We start from the raw sequence: 8,642 nt of genomic DNA, 5'->3' as shown, positions 1-8,642 counted from the left end.
CTATCATTTTCTCATGCTTGTCTTGTTTTTCTGCTCGTGCCATTTCAGCTATATGCTGCCTCACCTGTAGCAATAAACTATTTGGTAGTTAGTCAACGCTGGTGTTTGTCCTTGTTTTGTCGCGTCTTCCGTTGCGCTGTTTTTTTTCCAATTCTTCAAGCTTTTCTTCAGGACCACGCTGCTAGGAGAGCGGCCGACTCGTCATCCCAGAGCTCCGGAAGCCGACACTCTGACGAGAAGCAGGAACGTGGTTCTTCTTCCAGAGGTTCGAGAGGTTCGCACGGAGTCCCCTCGGTTGAGACTAAAGCGGCCTACGCTTCGGGCAGCGCCACGGATGCCCACAGCCAAGGTCAGACAGCACAGGACACAGGACAGCACCCGTCCTGTGTTTTTCGTGTTCCTTCTGTCCTACTTCCGTAGGCTTGTTGTGAATCTGTTTGTTAAGAATCAGAACCAGAATCAGTCTTTATTTGTTGATACATTTTGAGAGTACAGCATATTATGCAGAAGGAGGTCCCGAAGTCAGAGACTGTAATGGGACCTCCTGATTAAATACGTCTAGTAAAACATTTAACAGCATACGACAGATCAGATAAATATACAAAACAGAATATACACGTATGAGATACAATTAAAGCAGACACATGGGAGAGAAATAAAAGCTATTAAAAAGGACCACCGAAACATATAAAGTTGTACATAACTAAGCAAGCTGATGTCATACTGAATTGTAATGAAGATCATGAAGCAGTGCAAAATGCATGTAGGAAGAAATGAAAAAAATTAATCAGAATTAGGGCTCATTGCTAAGGATTGATCGTTTAAAGTGCGCTTTAAAGTTGAAAATTGAAGGAGAATTTTTTTGTTCTATCGGTATAGTGTTCCAAAGAGCAACTGATGAGAAATGAATTGCCTGTTTACCGTATTGGTGCGTACTTTAGGTAGGACAATATTGTTATTGAGTGCGAACCGAGTTACGTTGGCGTTTACAAGATAACACTGTGGTATGAGAGGAAGAGCGATTAGATTGTTGACAAGTTTGTACATGAGAATGCCAAGAGAATATCTAACAAGCTGTGATACGGAGAGGATGTTATGATCCTGAAGAATGAAGGCTGCATCAGTGTAATAAGAACTGTAGGTAAGTATACGAATGGTTTGATTTTGAATTATCTGCAGTGATCTTAGATGAGTAGCATACGTGGTTCCCCAACATACTATACAGTAACTGATGTGTGGGTGTATAAATGCGTAATATAAGGATATTAATGTACTGTTAGAAAAGTACGAACGAGCTTTAATAAGGATTCTCAAACCGTATGCCATTTTTTTCTTTATACTGGTTATGTGTTTATGAAACTTTAGATTGCTGTCCAAATGCACACCCAGAAATAAGGCGAAATCGCTAGCTTCTATTAGATACTGACCAATTGACACAGGAGGAATGGAAAGTGACTGCCGTTGATGCGAGCTGAAAACAACGAACTTCGTTTTGCTAGAATTGATGGTCAAACTGTGTTGATTGCACCAAGATAGAAGATTGTTCAGGTCATGATTAAGTTTTGATATGAGATTAGTAACGCTTTAATCTGAGGTATAAATTGTGGTGTCGTCAGCGCAATTGGAGGAAGCGAGGTACATTGGTAATGTGTTAATATAAATAAAAAATAAGAGGGGACCCAGAATAGAACCTTGTGGCACACCTGAGTTTTTAAACACAACATCAGAGTAGACACCCGAAATAGTGACGGTTTGTGATCTATTTGGCAAGTAATTTTGTAGCAGTAATAACGGGGGCCGGCGATACCAATTTCTTCTAGCCTAGTGAACAAAATTGGATGATTGATGGTGTCAAAAGCTTTTGCCAAGTCCACAAAGACGGCTCCCGCAAATTTCCCTTCATCTATGGCAATTCTTAATTTGTCTGTAATAGTTATAAGAGCAAGTTCAGTAGGATACCCAGAACGAAAACCAAACTGATATGGCAATAATATATTAAATTTATCCAAATATTTAACGAGACGATTCGCGATTAGCCTTTCAATTACTTTGCTCAGACACGGAAGTATGCAAATTAGACGATAATTTGTCATTAAAGAATTATCACCCTTCTTAAAGACCGGAATAATCTTTCCGCGCTTCAGTTCATGTGGAAAAATGCCAGATTTAAACATCAGGTTCACAATATGTGATAGGACGCCACTAATTATATGCGCAGTCATTTTTATATGAACAGGATGTATGTTATCAAGGCCAGGACTAGTTATTTTCGAATTACGGATTATGTCATTTATTTCCTGTTGTGTGGTAGGAAAGAGAATAAAAGAGTGTGGGAGGCGATTAGATACAGGGGGGTTGGAGAGCTTCCTTAAGAGACTTGCTGCTCTCGTTAAAGGGGTGGAGACACCAAATTTGTGGTTCGCGCGTTCTTAGTTTCAAACGCTTCTTATGGCTCCAGGAAGCACGATACACACTCAAAGATTCATATATTCACAGTGAATAATTTATTATAGCATTTTTAGGTGAACGATTTTCGGTTTCGGTTTCGGAACGCCGAGTTGTAAAGTGACGTCACAGAGGGGGAAGATCAACTGCTTCGCTTGGTCACGTGGGCCCACAAAAGTTGTGACGCACCTACTGCTGCATCGTCTGCTTTCTCACACACGTGCTGACCAGCGCATGAAAACAAACAACTGCATGTCTAGTCCCAGCAGTTCGGATTCTGACAGATCTGATTCCAATGAGTGAGTACATCGACTTTTTTTTGTTCGCACGCTAATATCGCCTTCGCGGGTTCGTGTGAGGATGAGAAACACTTTGCAAAATGCCAGTAAGCATCGCTGCGCCGCTCTACCCAAGCTGCGCCCACAACCGGTGTCACACTTCGCCGCCGTGCAGCAGTACCTGAGCGCTGCTTGGGATGGTGTACAAATATCACAAGAAAAGACAAGATCGCCTTGTTATCAGAACTGCCAGCTATACTCGAGCAGCGACAAAGCATGTCTGCTTATGTTGGGAGCTTTCGGGAACGGCACCGCTCGCGGGCGCTCCGGGCGACGAGCTCTGCTGCTGCCTGTCTGCCGTGGTCGTCGCTAGGCCTATAGCCTGTTTAGCAAGCGGCCGGCGCTTCGGAAGTCGCCTGCGCTATAATAAAAGGCCTACTTTTCACAAATAGCTGTAGTGTTAACAGAATCATCTCACAATAAAATAATAGTATGGTCAATCTCCTCGACGCCTTCGGCAGCGGAGCTAGCGGGCGCCAGGCGAGCCGGACCCCAACGTCGCGCCAGCGGCAACTGCTAGGCGCGGTTGTGGCAACAAATTTGCTCTTATCACAGTTGTTACCTCTACCAGCAGCTCAGTATTGGTCAGCGATCCTCTTGTTTCACATTTCTTGTCCCATGGTTTATTATTTACGTCAAGAACACTCTTTAGCTCGCTTTTATGACGTCGGCAGACGGTATCCAGGCTGACCTACCGGCCGGCAGACTCGGCGTACTTCACGTCCGCACAAGAAAATACAAAACAGCCATGCTACCAGAAAGGATACTTTCTAGATTCGAGATACGACAGCATGACTGTGCTTAAAGTGGATCTTTCGGCAGCGACACTGCCTGCGGCAACGCCGGCCGACGACCTGCGCGCTGGTCCCAGACTGCCCTAGTCGTCACTAGGCCTAGCTGCTTTCGCATCGACTCCACAGCTGAGGGCGCTTCGGGACTGGCCAGCGCTCAGAAACGTGCTCCGCTCGGCACCCCTTTACTTTGAACTCGTCCCATAATAAAAGATATGTTCGATTTCCACGACGTCTTCAGCAACAGAGCTAGCAGACGGCAGGCGAACCGCACCAGGTAGCAGCAGCACAAAACCGGCTATGGGTGAAATTTGCTTGCATCGCAGTCATCACTTCTACCAGGAACTCGGTATTTGCCAACGATCGTCAGAAACGATGAATTTTTGATATTCATGTATCCCAGGGTTTGCTATAAACGTGAACAAACAATACTATCGTGTTCTTCAGATGCCGGCGTTCGGCACGAAGACTGGCGCAGGCCGCCCGGCTCCAAGCCCTATGTCATCATGACGCTGCCGCTCTCCGCGCTCGCATTGGCTGCCGCTTCCCGTCGTTGTTGTTGCCGCTAGCGGCCCGCCGTTGACATCTAGCAGGCCGGACGCAGGCAACGAGCTGCAATCGGACGTTGTGCCGCTGCTCGCAACGGCGCGCCGCAAACCAAGCGAGTGGCGGTTAGCAGCAAACGCGGCTCGCTGGTGCGTCGACTGCGCTCACGCGGCTGTGCCCCGCTCATCGTACGTCACTGTATTTTGGTATGACGTCACCAAAACTTTAATTTTTCTACACCCCTTGTGACGTCTTGGTTGATGGCGCTAGCGATGGGTCTAGATCGTGAGAGTGAGCATTTAGGTAATCTTTGGAACCGAATTAAAATATTTTTTAAACGTCTGTTGCGTCCAACACCTGGCTGTGAGTGCCCTTGTATACATAGGAATCCCATAGCAGGCTTTTTATAGCTTCAAAATTTGGTGTCTCCACCCCTTTAAAGAAGCATTTAAAAGCAGTTGCAATTTTTTGGGGGTTACTGTATTCGATACCGTTATGTTGGATCAAAGGTATTTCTTTGCGCTTATCGTTTCTTCCTAAGAATGAGTTGACTATGTCCCATTTTTTCTGCATATTGTTGCCACACTCGAGAAATCTTTGTTCATAATAAATTGTTTTAGCTGTTTTTAATAAAGCAGACAAGGTATTCTTATATTTCTTATACCGAGCAAAAAGTTTAAGGTTGAAGGGCTGCCTTTTTGTTTTTTGTACAGATTTTCTTTTTTGCGCATTGCTTTAAGAAGGCTCTCTGTGAGCCATGGGTTCTGTGGCGAAGCTAGTTTTTTTTTTTACACTTCCTTATTTCTGAGTGGGAATCAAGTAATGAGGTCAGAAGAGATAAAAACTGTGAATAGGCTTGTTGAGGATCCTGCAATGACATAATCGACTGCCAGACAGCTTCAGCCACTGCAGTCAAGTAATTTTCTTTATCCAAGACAATCTTAACGTATATCGTTCTGCTATCGTTTTGAGTTGCACTGGGAAAGCGCATGAATATAGGGAAATGATCTGTGATGTCTATTTCAAGGACGCCAGCTTCTGGAAGGGATAATAAATTTGTCAAAGCATGATCAATGAGTGTGTTACTACCAAAAGTGGAGCATCGAGTTGGAACCGTGATGATGCACTCAAAACCAAAGCTATGGAATGAGCTGCTGTAGTTTATGCTATCAAGAGCAGAATCATCAAGGAGATTGATGTTTATGTCTCCTACTATTACGGCGTTTGCATTTTCAGATGAGAGAATACGTAATTTCTCTTGGAGTGCGGTACAGAAATCGGAAACTGGTGACGACGGTGACCGGTAGATGCAGGAAAAGATTAATTTTCTATTATCGATGTCTAGGAATAATGAATCAAATTCGACCCAAACAGATTCACAGTGAGGCCAATTCTAAGTAATTTCTTCGCTTATAAGTGAATTGATGGGATATATACAAAGCAGCACCACCATGCTTAGAGCATTGTCTGTGGGAGAATTCTGAGACGTATGAAGGAAACGAGAACACATTTTTATCATGCTCGCTTAACCAAGTCTCTGAAATTCCAGTAATTGAAAATGGGTTAGGGAGCATAGAAAGTGCGTTGTAAATAGCATCATAGTTTTTTCTAATACTTCTTGCATTTAGATGTATTGCAGAACAAGTGGCATTCGATAAGAATTTCTTCAGTTCAGTGGATGAAAAATAGGACGACATGGGGGGACAATGGTAGCCAAGGTTTACTGGCCCAATGTTTTAGACAATTTTTGACAGATCGGACTCGTTGGTGATGCGGTACACCGTACTGTCTGTCGTTTTCTTTGCCTTAATCATGCAGTTGTCCGTCCAGAGGAACTTCCATTTTTTCTCTTTCTTCAGCGACAAAGACTTAGAGAACAATGCCCTGTTTTCCGCAGTCGGGTGATCGTTGACAAAAAAGGGACTGTCCTCGGAGGCCCTGACATCAATTTTAACAACGTGAGACGAGCTTTCCGCGCTTTGCTCACAAAATCTGCTTTTTTGGTTCTCGAGAAAAAGCGGGCCACAATGTTCTTCTGGTCTCTAATTTTTGTTGGAACACGATGAGCCACATCGAGTTCAGCGGGAGTCACAGGGCATCCAATTTTTTCGCCAATGGTTTGTATGATAGTTGCACAATCTTGACTTTGTGTGCAAGGAAGGCCTTTAAGTTCAACGTTGTTCTTTCTTGAATACTGCTCAAGACCTGTAATCTTGCTAGTTAGCGAACTGTTTTTAGACGTCAACTCTTCTTTGTCAGCTGCAAGGAGGGCATTCTCGTTGCGCAGCTCCTCTACTTGCTGTGTTAGGGTTGCCACACTGGACTCGAGGCTGTCGATCTGGCTTTTGACTTTTAAAATGTCTATTCCTGAGGATTGGAACTTCAATACTATTTTGTCAAAAATCTCATCCGCAAGACCATCAATGTCAACTTCAAGTTTTGATTGTAACTCATCTATCCTTTTGGACAGTTCGGCGCAGTTTGGCATGTTCAATGATGAAACAAAATAATAAATCAGTAATAAAAAACAAATACACAGTGATTCCAGCAGCAGCGACAGAGACTACATCAGATGAAACAATGATCGTCTGTCCCAAGAACTAACCTGCAAACGCAGAAAGGTGCTTATAGCTGCTGAACTGTTCGCTGCCGCTGCTGCTGTGATGACCGGCTTTCGGATCCAGGTCCTTTTAAGCTGTCCGGAGTGATGTCAGCGCCGACCAGCGGAAGCACTGTCGCACTATCTCCAGGAAATGACGGAAGGTCACCGCCCCTCTTGTTAACGGCAGATATGCTGATATCAGTGGCAAGTGGTCGTGACTACGCAATCCAGGGGAGGGGACCTGCAAACGCAGAAAGGTGCTTATAGCTGCTGAACTGTTCGCTGCCGCTGCTGCTGTGATGAGCGGCTTTCGGATCCAGGTCCTTTTAAGCAGTCCGGAGAGATGTCAGCGCCGCCCAGCGGAAGCACTGTCGCACTATCTCCAGGAAATGACGGAAGGTCACCGCCCCTCTTGTTAACGGCAGATATGCTGATATCAGTGGCAAGTGGTTGTGACTACGCAATCCAGGGGAGGGGACCTGCAAACGCAGAAAGGTGCTTATAGCTGCTGAATTGTTCGCTGCCGCTGCTGCTGTGATGACCGGCTTTCGGATCCAGGTCCTTTTAAGCAGTCCGGAGAGATGTCAGCGCCGCCCAGCGGAAGCACTGTCGCACTATCTCCAGGAAATGACGGAAGGTCACCGCCCCTCTTGTTAACGGCAGATATGCTGATATCAGTGGCAAGTGGTTGTGACTACGCAATCCAGGGGAGGGGACCTGCAAACGCAGAAAGGTGCTTATAGCTGCTGAACTGTTCGCTGCCGCTGCTGCTGTGATAGGTCAGACACCTGCAGAACGCAGTAGGTGCAACGCTCCATTTCAAACCTCACTAGCATTCCGCAATAGTTGTGGTAAGGACTCGATGCTCTGCCATTTCGAAAGGTGTAATCAATATTTATTTATTTATTTATTTATTTATTTATTTATTTATTTATTTATTTATTATTTATTTATTTATTTGGAGATATTGCAATCCAATTAGGGATTCTTACAGGAGTGGGTTATGAAGGCCCGTATACATTTGCTCATAGCGGCATTCACACATATGTACACAAGGGTAACCGAAGTCTATTACAACAAAAAGCAGACGAGCACATGAGATAAAACAAAAGATGGCGACATTCACAGGTTGACACTGTCACATGTTGGTATTATACATCGAAAGTAAAAGTAGACAGATTAATTATGACACCACTTCCTCGTTGTTGACAGTACAGATTTGACAGCAAGTTCAACATATTTGTCGACACTGCACTGCGGGATCACGTTCTGGTCTAAAGAGTTCGAGTCGCGCCCAGCTCTCGGGAAAAAAACCAAAAACCGTATATATTATTAGCGCAAAAACATTCTTGAAATGTGAATCAATGCTTCTGGCGGGTTTCTCTGGAAATGTTAAAAGAAATGTAGGTGCCAGAATTTACTTTAATCTGTTATGCAGTATAAGATACAAAAAAAATTGAGACGTTGCAGCATCGCCCGACTGGTTAATGTATGAAGCCCGATCTCGGTCAGCATCTGCGTCGGCGAGTCGGTCCGCCGATATATTTTGCAGGTAAAACGCGTGGCCCTTCGCTAGACAGCTTCAAGCGTAGATATTTGACTTATATCCTTAAAAACGTTCTACTTCCGTTCACGCAGTGACTTTTGCGTACGGTACACGCGGATATCATAACACCTGCCATTTGGACTGCTGTGAACTGGTGCAAAGAACTTACGCTATCAATTCCCCCTTCCTTGCGACAGTCAATCACAGTAGCCCAGCGAGCAGTGATGCGACGCCCACGGAAAGGTTTATGAAACTTCTTTCCACCCCTGCTTATTAGAATCAATATACCTTGTGTTATTTTTTAACGTTTTGAGAGCTTCGTTGTGAGAGATACGTCAGTGCAGTCTGTAGAGCTGGGTTGGACAGCAAATGGA

This window comes from Amblyomma mixtum, chromosome 7 (assembly GCF_055824585.1).
Source record: "Amblyomma mixtum isolate Tamu chromosome 7, ASM5582458v1, whole genome shotgun sequence".
In the NCBI taxonomy this organism is placed as follows: domain Eukaryota; kingdom Metazoa; phylum Arthropoda; class Arachnida; order Ixodida; family Ixodidae; genus Amblyomma; species Amblyomma mixtum.
Note: the sequence above shows the minus strand (reverse complement) of the source record.